The sequence below is a fragment of the Cicer arietinum genome, chromosome 3, assembly GCF_000331145.2.
Source record: "Cicer arietinum cultivar CDC Frontier isolate Library 1 chromosome 3, Cicar.CDCFrontier_v2.0, whole genome shotgun sequence".
In the NCBI taxonomy this organism is placed as follows: domain Eukaryota; kingdom Viridiplantae; phylum Streptophyta; class Magnoliopsida; order Fabales; family Fabaceae; genus Cicer; species Cicer arietinum.
The window spans coordinates 41,446,745-41,458,709 of record NC_021162.2 but is presented as its reverse complement, the minus strand read 5'-3'; positions in this window follow the sequence as shown (position 1 = coordinate 41,458,709).

Below are 11,965 nucleotides of genomic sequence, written 5' to 3'. Positions count from 1 at the left end.
GTGTGGAATTTGAAAACCATTAGAGTTAAACGAGTATTAAGAATGGGGAATCTCTTAATGTCTACGTTTACTTAATGTTGGCGTGAAAACCATTAGAGTTAAACGAGTATTAAAAATGGGGAATCTTTTAATATCTCGGTTTACTTAATGTGTGTTTGAGAAAATCGTTTAAGTTAAACAAGTATTAAGAATGGGGAATCTCTTAATGTCTACGTTTACTTAATGTTGGCGTGAAAACCATTAGAGTTAAACGAGTATTAAAAATGGGGAATCTTTTAATATCTCGGTTTACTTAATGCGTGTTTGAGAAAATCGTTTAAGTTAAACGAGTATTAAGAATGGGGAATCTCTTAATATTTCTGTTTGCTTAATGTTTGTTGTGAAAATCGTTTAAGTTAAAAGAATATTTAGAATGGGGAATCTCTTAATATTTCTGTTTGCTTAATGTTTGTTGTGAAAATCGTTTAAGTTAAAAGAATATTAAGAATGGGGAATCTCTTAATATTTCTGTTTGCTTAATGTTTGTTGTGAAAATCGTTTTGGCACCTCGATAAACGGTACGGGCCCGTGATAGGCAGTACGTTTATGGTTTTCGCTTTTTTGTAAATTGTGCAGACCCGTGATAGGTGACACCTTGGTAAATAGTACTTTGGCTTGTGATAGGCGTTACATTTACAATTTACGTTCTTTTTAGTAAACCGTGCAGACCCGTGATAGGTGGCACCTCGGTAATTGGTACTTTGGCCTGCGATGGGCGGTACAATTATGATTTACGGCCCTTCGAGGAGGGTTTTGGTTTGGAATTCCGAGTCCATGCATTTTGGCATATACGCATTGCATTAGGGTGCTTGGCACACGAGTCGTGTTTGAATCAAGTTATGATTAAGTGTTATGTATTGATTTTATGTGTAAGTGTGACTGATTGTAAAAGTATTTCGAAACTCAAGTTGTCGTGGTAATTGTGTTGGAATTGCTAAGTGTTAAGATTTGGAGTTATGTATGAATGTGATTGAATTAGTTTATGTATTTTTGGAAGAATAAGCAGGGAAATCGATTTCCCAATCGATTTGGTGAGTTGCAGGGACTTCACTAATTTGACAAAATCGATTTGCCAATCGATTTTTCAATATGTTTTTCAAACCCTTTTAAGAAATCGATTTGGAAATCGATTGGCAGTAAGACAGGAACTCAGCAAAACTGACAAAATCGATTTGGAAATCGATTGGCATCAACACAGGGGCTCAGTTATTCATTCAATCGATTTCCCAATCGATTGAATTAAGCCCAGAGTTCAGTTTTTACTAAAATCCTTCATCCAAATCGATTTCCCAATCGATTGGCCCAGTGGAAATTCTTATTTTGAGTCAGATGATCGATTGTCCAATTGGTTCATCAACGGATTGGCCAGTTGTTTATTGCCTGATTGATTATGACTTAATTTGATTTCATTTTTATTTTGCAAGCATTATATGAACTTTTAGCATATGGAAAACCCTTTTAGGTGCATGCTAGGTTGAAAGGTTATCCTGTGCATTTGAAAATTTAAATGTTATGTGTTAACTATTAATTTCGGTTGGTGACCCTTTACAACTATTGTGGAAATCTGGGCTTTGCCCTCAGATGAGAACCAGGACGATCCTACCGGTTCGTACCCTACGGATGGGAATGTAGATGGGAATGCTTGACTGGAGCTATGTTAGGAGGATCTCACGGGGCGCGTGGAGATCACTCAGGGTGTATAGTTATAGTTTTTTTTTGAATAATGATCAGATTAGGATGACATAGAGGGAACAAATGTTTTTTTGGATTACATTATTTTGAACTGGAAATCTGTACCTTTACTAAGATTGTCAGTATGACATCTTATTTGAATGGGTTCCATGTATCACTTGTTGTTGTGCAAATACTTTGGATTCATATTTTGAGAAACTTTTCCGCTGTTTGTAAATTATAATGACTCAATTATTTATCAAAATGTATTTCCTTATTTATTTCTCTGTTTTATTTAATTTCTTTTGAAAAAAAAATACACCCTCGCTTTGAAAATCGGGGTGTTACAATAATCTTTAGCAACTCTTACTCTCTTACTCTTTCGGGTTTCTGTTTCTTCTTGTTTATAGATTTCAGTGATTGTTGTCACATAAACTTGACTAGGTTCGCTGCCCCCACTATTTCTCGATTTGAAAAGGAATTTATTTTCATAGAAGTCCTCATCATTTGATTCTATGATCACTTTCACATTTATGTCATAAAATCTATACGCTTTGTTGTTTACTGTATACCCAATGAATACACATTCACAGGCTCTACTTGCGAGTTTAATTTGCATGGGATCGGGGATGCTGACATAAGCCAGAAAACCCCATGTTCGAAGATAAGACAAGTTGGGATGTCTTTTCTTCATTATCTCATAAGGAGATGTTTTGCTTCTAGAATTAGGAACTTTATTCAAAACATAGCAAACAGTCAAAATAATTTCCCCCCACCAGTGAGATGCAGCACCAGAGTTAAGCATAATAGCAACAACTAATTCAATAAGAGTTCTATTCTTTCTTTCAGCTTTACCATTCATTTCAGGCGAATATGGTGCAGTAGTTTCATGTATAATTCCTTGGGTTTTATAAAACTCATTAAACAATTTGGAATCATACTTTGTTCCTCTATCACTACGAAACCTCTTAATCTTTTTACTAAATTGATTTTCAATCTCAGTTACAAAGATTTTAAACATGTCAAGCGCTTCACTTTTATTTTTCATAAGATATACAAAAGAAAAGTTAGAGCAATCGTCAATAAAAGTGATGTAATAACGTTTCCGTTTCTTGTTAGCGTTCCATCAAGTTCACATATGTTAGAGTGTATTAAGTCTAGAGGTTCAGATTCTCTAACTACTGATTTATGTGATCTCTTTGTTATTTTAGCTTGACTGCAAAAATCACATTTTTCGAAATCCTTTATAGATAACTTTGGAATTAAGCCTAAATTACTTAAGTTTCAAATCACACGTTTGTTCATATGACAGAGTCTAGCATGCCAAATATTAAAATCACACAATATGTAAGCAGAAGGAGACATCTTATTCATTTCAACATTCAATTTAAACATGCCATCAGTGGCGTACCCTTTCCCGACAAAAATACCATTTTTAGAAATGGTATACAAATTTGCCGCTATTGATTGAGTAAACCCTGCCTTATTGAGAAGAAACCTTGAGACCAGATTCTTCCTTATTTATGGAGTGTGCATGACATTCTTCAGAATTGGGACCTTTGGAGGGTTCCCATTCTTGTTGTTGTTCTTTGAAGTGTGATTCTGATTCTTTAGTTGTTTGTCGTTTGGCTTCAGAACTGCTCTGATGAATTTCTTTTTCTTGTTATTTGCCACAAGAAGAATTTCATCTTTTTGGTCTTGCTTACAAGATTCCTCCTCAATTCTGAGGCGAGTTATCAAACTTTCTAGAGAAATTTTTTTTTTATGCCTAAGAGAATTTTTAAAATATTTCCATGCAGGGGCAATTTGTCAATAATAACAACAATCTAAAACTGTTCATTTAGGGACATACCTTCGTAGATGATCTCGTGAGCAATTTTCTCGATTTCATGAGACTACGCTTCCACTGATCTGTCATCTGTCATCTGATATTTGAGGTAGCAGCTAACAACATACTTTTTGGGTCCAACTTCCTCAGTATCATATTTCTTCTTTAGAGCATCTCAAACCTGTTTAATAGTATTGCTTTCGGAACTGTAGTAATCATACAGATCATCAACAAGTCCATTAAGAATATAATTCTTACATAAGTCATCATTATGTTCCTATTGGGTTAATTCAGCAGCTATCTTATCTCGTTCTGTTTGTTCACCTTCTTCTGGTACAACAGGAATGTCATCCTTCTGAACGTTGGCAAGCTTTTTCATGGTTAGAAAAAACAACATCTTTTGTTGCCTTCGTTTGAAATGACTTCCCTCAAACCGAAATGGTTTATTGTAGTCAGAAGCAGAAGAACCTGTCCCAATAATTTCATCCGTAGACATGGCAGTTCGAAAACGTCTTAAAATTGTTGTTTTTGAATTTCGAAAAACCTTTTAAAAACAATTTATGCCACTGAAAATATTATTGGGTTGAGTTGCGGACTAGGTCGCTCTCATTAAGACATTTCGAGGAACTGCCCAAATTGTGCAAAACAGAATATCAACCACGAAGTCCCTAGGATAAAATAGCCCAGATACTATGTATCAGAGTTCTACTGCACTGTAGAAAACCGTTCTAGAATTACACCCTCAATATGGCATTCGTAGGATTGTCACTCGTAGTATGGCACTAAGACCACTCAAAAGAAAGAGAAGAAACAGTATGAAGAGGGAGAAGTGACAAAAGCCTCAGATACGGAGAGCTTTTGGTGTGTTTTTTCAACTGAGGAGAACCCTCTTTTTATAGGGAAAATCTGCAACTAGATCTGAGAGAATCAGGGATCCATCAGAACGTGCGCTCCAAAACCAAAAATGTGCGCTCCAAACTTAGGGTTTTGACTCTGACTTTTGACCGGGCAACAAAAGAAACGTGAGACCAAAGATTAGGGTTTTGACCGGGCAAAAACATATGCACAAATTCAGGGAGAAAGACTGGATCAGATATGACTCGGTGGAGGGCAGTTACGTAATTAACGTATCAATTAGAGATAAAACGCAAACAATCAGTTAATTAAAATAATTAATTAATTTAATGCCAAAAATAATAATACACCACGTAGTTGGCCAAGGCCAAGGTCGGGCAGGGCCAAGCCAGACGGACGGACGGCGGCGGCAGCGCGCGCGTGTGTGGTGTGCAATATTGCTTGCGTTCTCCCTCCTTCACAAAATTGGGGTTCCCCTTGGGGCCCTCCCTAAGTACCATACATCCACCTTATATACCCTACTAGTGTGTGATATCCCTCTAATGTGGGACATCTCAATTTTTTTAATTCACAATAACACTAACTCTCATAAATGTCATCATTATTTCTAATAAATTTTCATTAAAGAATCATCATTTCCAACAGGTATAATAGTTTACATAATAACTCAATTTTTTTTAGATGAAATGAATCTATCATCAATTCCATTGTCATAATTGTGTGAATAAATTGGTGAACATCATGAAGACAAATGTGCAACATGACAAGTAAGTTTTTCTTACGGTCATCCACACTTAGAAATGAAATAAAGTTTGAATCTGAAACAACAAACGAATTTTATAATGAAAAGAATTAGATTTAGTAATCACCGAGAAATGGTTAATCATAGTACTTCATATTTCTTGACCAAAATGTAACATCAACCAATATCTAATAGTAATAAAAAATAAGTTCTAAAGTAACAAAATTCTTCTAAAACTAAAAACTAATTTGAGTTCTAAAAGTAACCAAATTCTAAAAATAAGCAAGTTGAATTTATAAGTTTCACTCATTATAAGAATCAATTAAGTTTGTTTGTACTTACTTTCAACTTAATTGTGTAAATAAATCTGAGTTCAAATTAGTCTCCTTTATCACCTTAACAGCGAACACTGTCAATGCAATAGGACACAACCACGCATCTATCACCCAAGTCTTAGTACGTACAAGTAAATCAAAATCAAGCCTTATAAAACTTGGTTTCTAAAAGAAGTTAATAATAAATAATTCTTTTATAATAACATACCACAATACCGTACTGCCTTTACTGCTCACTGCGACGCGGTCGGCACTATTACAATTTTTCATCCAGGTGCTCTTTTCTTTTTTCCTCTTATAGGATCTTTTCTATTTTGTTGAAACTTGTTTTTCTTCTTGATGAAGCTTGTCTTCGTGCAACTCCCATTTAGTTTGGTTTTTTCTTCTTGTGATCGAATTTTTTTCTTCTTGTTATAGGATTTTTTCTTCTTCTTGAATTACATTATTTTTTCTCGTTATAGTTTTTCTTTCTTTCACCATTTCATTATTTTAATTCTTATATTTTCTAATTTTGGTATAATAGTTAACATAATAACTCTATTCCTTTTTAAGATAAAATGAATCTATCATCAACTCCATAGTCAATAATTGTGTGAATAAATTGGTGAACAACATTATGAAGAAAAATGTGCAACATGACATGTAAGTATTGCTTACGGTCATCCACACTTGAAAATGAAATAAAGTTTGAATATGAAGCAACAAACCAATTTAATAATGAAAAAAAATAGATTTGGTAATCATCGAGAATATGTGAATAAAAGCAAAATAAACAGAGTTTTTACTTCAAGAAGATTCACATGCTTCAAAGAGGGTATTCAAAGTATTGACAATCAATGTGAACCGACAGGGGAGCCTAGAACACTAACAAGAACATGATGTAAGGTGTGTATGGCTAAGTTGTCAGTCGCGGATAGCGGCACAGAGCGCTCAATCCCGAAAATGGGATAATGGATCACATATAACGGATTGTCGGATGACCGCTATTGTGAAGACCAAAAAACAATATTTAAGATAAACATAAAATATAAACCGTAGACCAAAATACTAAAAAATAGCAAAAATAAAATACACAAAAAGAAAAGGGTAATTGATCATAACATTTGGGCACATGTCTTTAGCTTTTTAGTTTGGTATTTTAAAAGTTATTTATAGCTTAGATTAATATTTTTAATTTGTTTCTAAATTTTGGGTCGAATTTGAATTATAATTTTATTATTAGTATTTTAATTTTATTATTTGTATTTTGACTATTTCTCACTCTGTAGGTCATAACTTGAGCTCTGGATATCGGATTGATGCATATGAGCAGGCGTTGGAAAGATACAAATCTGAGCTACAACTTTTGTGTTGGAAGAAAAGACCAATTCCGAAATTTACTGGGCCTAAATTTCAGATTTCGTAATCTGGACTTTTGTAATAATTTTAATTAGCGGGTCACTTGTTTTTAAACCATAAACCCTAAAGCCCAATATCAAGTACTATATATTGGCAGTTTTGTTTCTTTTCTAAAAACGGAAAAATTAGGATTCAAATTGCTACAAGAAATAAACAGTTTTATTTTAATTTTATAAGATTAATCCACGAGTTCAGAGTTTCATCAACACCTTGAGATTCAAGTTACACTGTCAATTTCGATTCATGATTCTATTCTTGTTTATTTGATTATATTGATATTTTGATTGCTTAAATTGAATTTCAAAATGATTAATTAAATTTATTTGACAGAATTTGGTTTAGGTTTCTAATTTAATTAAATTATAATTTTGCGACGTTTGATCGTTAATTGTAATATTTTGATGATTGTGATCCTTAATCCAATCAAAGAAACCAACTTCACATATGACTGATTATGCTTGTTTGATCAATTCTATAGTCAAATAAGAATAGAATCACAAATTAGAAATTAAAATCGTTGATAGAATCTATGATAGATCTAAAACTCGAATAAGTGGATTAATCGTTTTCCTCATCTGTTAAATAAAAAATCTAAAAAACCCCTTTTTAATTTCAATTTTCAATTCGGTTATTATTATTATTATTATTATTATATCAGAAGTCCTTGTGAAATGATTCGAGTTATTACCTCTATTTTCATTTTATCGATTGTATTTGACCCGTGTGCGACAGCAGATCAAATTGGCGCCATTGCTGGTGACTCTCTGACAATAATATTAACCCTATTTTCAGGCGACTGTCTCGGATTGCTCCAAAATTTTGCCAAAAAATCGGAAAAAAAATCTAGGAATAGGAGTTCGTATAAGTTCCTTACACGGTAACGACAGTCAAAATCCCAAAATTTTTCATATTCTCCAAAAATTCCAAAAAACTTTGCGTTGCCTTTGTTTGATTTTTAGAAATTTTTTGTGGTATTTTTATATTTCTTGGATTTTATTTAATAGGATTTTCGATTTTTCACATCAATTTTAGCATTTGGGACATTGTTGAAATTTTCAGAATTGTTATTTTGCGTTGTTTTGTTATAATGATGCATGACTAGGGCTAGTTCTGTGAATCTTCATTCTCTTGAACCTAAAATACATAGGATATTGTATTTACGTCTTAGACTTAATAGAGCTGCTAGTGTTAACGAGTTAGAGTCAGATACTGAAATTGACAATTTGTTGCAAAATATGGCTGATGCGAATAATAGAACCTTAAGACAACTTGCTGCACCTAATGTCAATTATAATGCATTATGTATCACATATCCTGAAGTTATTGTACCATTTGAACTAAAATCTGGTTTAATACACTTGCTTCTAAAGTTTAATGGTCTTGCAGGTGAGGATCCCCACAAACACTTGAAGGAATTCCATGTTTTGTGTTCTACCATGAAGCCTCAAGGAGTCACAGAAGACCACATTAAGCTAAGAGCCTTCCCATTTTCACTTCAAGATGCTGCCAAAGACTGGTTATACTATCTTCAACCAAGTTCTATTACAAGTTAGAATAACCTAAAGATATTGTTTCTAGAAACAATTTCCCTGCCTCAAGAACTGCTTCAATCAGAAAAGAAATATGTGGCATCAGACAGATTGATAGGGAATCATTACATGAGTATTGGGAGAGATTTAAGAAATTAGTGTCAAGCTATCCTCATCACCAGATTTCTGAACAATTGCTCATCCAATATTTTTATGAAGGCTTGCTACCTATTGATAGAAGCATTTTGGATGCTGCTAGTGGGGGAGCACTTGTTGACAAGACCCCAGAAGTGGCAAGGGCTTTGATTGAGAACATGTCCATTAATTCTCAGCAGTTTAGAACTAGAAGCAATTCAACAGTGTTGAAAAAGGGTGGGAATGAAATTCAAGCTTGTTCCCACAAGAATTTAGAAGGAAAACTTGATGAGCTTACATCTTTAGTATAAAAAATTGGCAATAGGTAAAACTCAAGCAGTGGTATGTGGTATTTGCACTTCTCCAGAACATCCATCAGATTCATGTCCTAAATTGCAAGAAGATCCAATTGGTGATGCTCCTCAAGCATATGCAGCAATTATATACAATCCTCAAGCCAACTATGATCTATCATCTAACAGGTACAATCCTGGTTGGAGAAACCATCCTAACCTGAGATGGGAGAATTCATCTGTACAACAACAACCTAGGCATCATCAGCAAAATATTCCTTAACAGCAAAACAATGCACCTTCATTAGAGGACCTCGTTAAACAGATGGATGTCCAGAATCTCCAATTTCAACAAAGAACATATTCCACTATTCAAAATTTAAAAACAAAGATTGGTCAGCTAGCCACTTCAATCAATCAATTGCAGACTCATGGGTCAAACCAATTGCCTACACGATCAGTAGTAAATCCAAATGCTCCCTATGTCAGTTCAGTTACATTAAGGTCTGGGAAAGGTGTTGAAATACCAAAGGTACCTGCAACTGTAGTGAAAAATAACAAGGTTCCTAAGGATACTTTGATATTTGAAACTGTTGATGTACAGCAAAATATACCACTTCCTTTTCCTCAAAGGGCAGTGCAGACTAAGAAAATGGACGAGGCAGATAGGGACAACGAATCCTGGATACACTTAGGAAGTTGGAAGTGAACATTCCCCTCCTTGAAGCAAGTAAACAAATTCCAAGATATGCAAAATTTCTAAAAGATTTGTGCACACACAAGAGAAGGTTAAAAGGTAATGAAAGAGTGAACATGGGGCGAAATATTTCAGCCCATGCCTCAGAAATGCAAAGATCCATGAACTTTTTCCATTTCATGTACCATAGGCAATAGTCAATTTGAAAATGCTATGTTAGATTTAGGAGCTTCCATTAATGTTATGCCTACATCTACTTTTTACTCTCTTGCTCTTGGACCTTTACAGAGTACAAGTGTTACCATTCAATTGGCGGACATGAGCAATGCTCGTCCCGATGGACTTGTGGAGGATGTACTTGCTCGAGTTAATGAGTTGATATTTCCTGCAGATTTTTACATTCTGGACATGGAGGGAGAGAATAAGTCCAACAATGTGCCTATCATCTTAGGTAGACCATTCTTGAAAACTTCTAGAACAAAAATTGATGTGTATGCGGAAACTCTATCCATGGAATTTGGTGATAGCATTGTAAAATTTAACATCTTTGATGCTATGAAACACCCCGTGGAAGAGCATTCTATTTTTCAAATTGAATTGCTTGCTAATTTGGTTGATGACACTTACCCATATATGTTTGCTACTGATTTTCCTTCATTGTCTGATTTTGATGATACTTATACTTGTGAATTTTGTACAGATACTCAATAGTTCTCTGTGTGTGCTGAGATCGAAGCTGCCTTGCAAGTTGATCATTGTGCTGATATCGATATTTCTACTAACATAATTGATTTTGCAGACTTAGCTTCGGCCACTGGTGTTGTACCTTCCATTGAACAACCACCGACTATAGAGCTTAAAGCACTTCCTGAAAATTTGAAATATGCTTATTTAGAAGGAAATGGCAAGTTACATGTGATTATTTCAGCCAAACTTGAAGTTGAACAAGAAGAGAAGATGTTGCAGATTTTGAGGAAACACAGGAAGGCAATCAGATGGACCTTGGTTGATATTCTTGGTATTAACCCATCCATGTGTATGCATAGGATACTACTGAATGACGGGGTAAAATTAGTCAGGCAACTCCAAAGGCGACTTAACCCATTAATTCTAGATGTTGTAAAAAAAGAAGTGACCAAGCTCTTGCAAGAAGACATTATATACCCTATTTATGATAGTCAATCAGCGAGTCCGGTGCAGGTAGTCCCAAAGAAAACTAGACTCACAATGTTTAAAAATGAAAGTAATGAACTTATCCCCACACGAGTGCAGAACAACTGTAGGGTATGCATCGATTACATGAGACTAAACCAGACAACTAGAAAAGATAATTTTCCATTACCATTTATTGATCAGATGCTTGAACGGTTGGCTTGTAAGTCACATTATTGTTTTCTTGATGATTTTTCTAGTTATTTTTAGATCCATATTGCACTAGAGGACCAAGAAAGGACTATGTTCACTTGTCCTTTTGGCACATTTGCCTACAGGAGGATGCCCTTTGGCCTATGCAATGCTCCTGGAACTTTCCAACCCTGCATGATTAGTATTTTTTCTGACTTGATAGAAAATTGTATTGTTGTTTTCATGGATGATTTTACTTTGTATGGTTCCTCATTTTATGCATGCTTGAACAATTTAGATAGAGTTTTTCATAGATGTATTGAAACTAACCTTGTGCTGAATTACGAAAACTGTCATTTTATGGTTGAACAAGGCATAGTTTTGGGACATGTGATCTCTAAAAATGGGATTGAAGTGGATCCTGCCAAAATTGATGTGATTTCTAATTTGTCTTACCCATCTTGCATCAGCGAGATTCGTTGTTTTCTTGGCCATGCAGGTTTTTACAGGCGATTTATCAAGGATTTCAGCAAGATAGCTCTTCAACTGTCAAATTTGCTACAAAAAGATGTCAGTTTCACCTTCGATGACAAATGCAAGAAGGCGTTTGATTTCTTAAAGGCAACACTAACCTCTACTCTCATAATTCAGCCACCCAATTGGACTCTCCCTTTTGAAATTATGTGTGATGCATCTAACTATGCAGTGGGAGCAGTCCTTGCTCATAGGGTTGGTAAGGCTGCCCATGTTATTTATTATGTTTCTAGGACTTTTGATTCTGCACAGGCTAATTATACTACCACTGAAAAGGAACTTTTAGCTATTGTTTTTGCACTTGATAAGTTTAGATCATATTTGTTAGGTTCGAAGGTAGTTGTTTTTACTGACCATGCAGCTTTGAAGTTCTTGTTGAAGAAACCAGAAGCAAAACTGAGATTGATCTGGTGAATGTTGTTACTCCAAGTATTTGATTTAGAGATTAAAAATAAGAGTGGGGCTAAAAATTTGGTGGTAGATCATTTGAGCATAATAGAAATGGATGAGGACCCCATCCCTATTTAAGATGACTTCCCTGATGAGAAACTTCTATTGTTGCGTG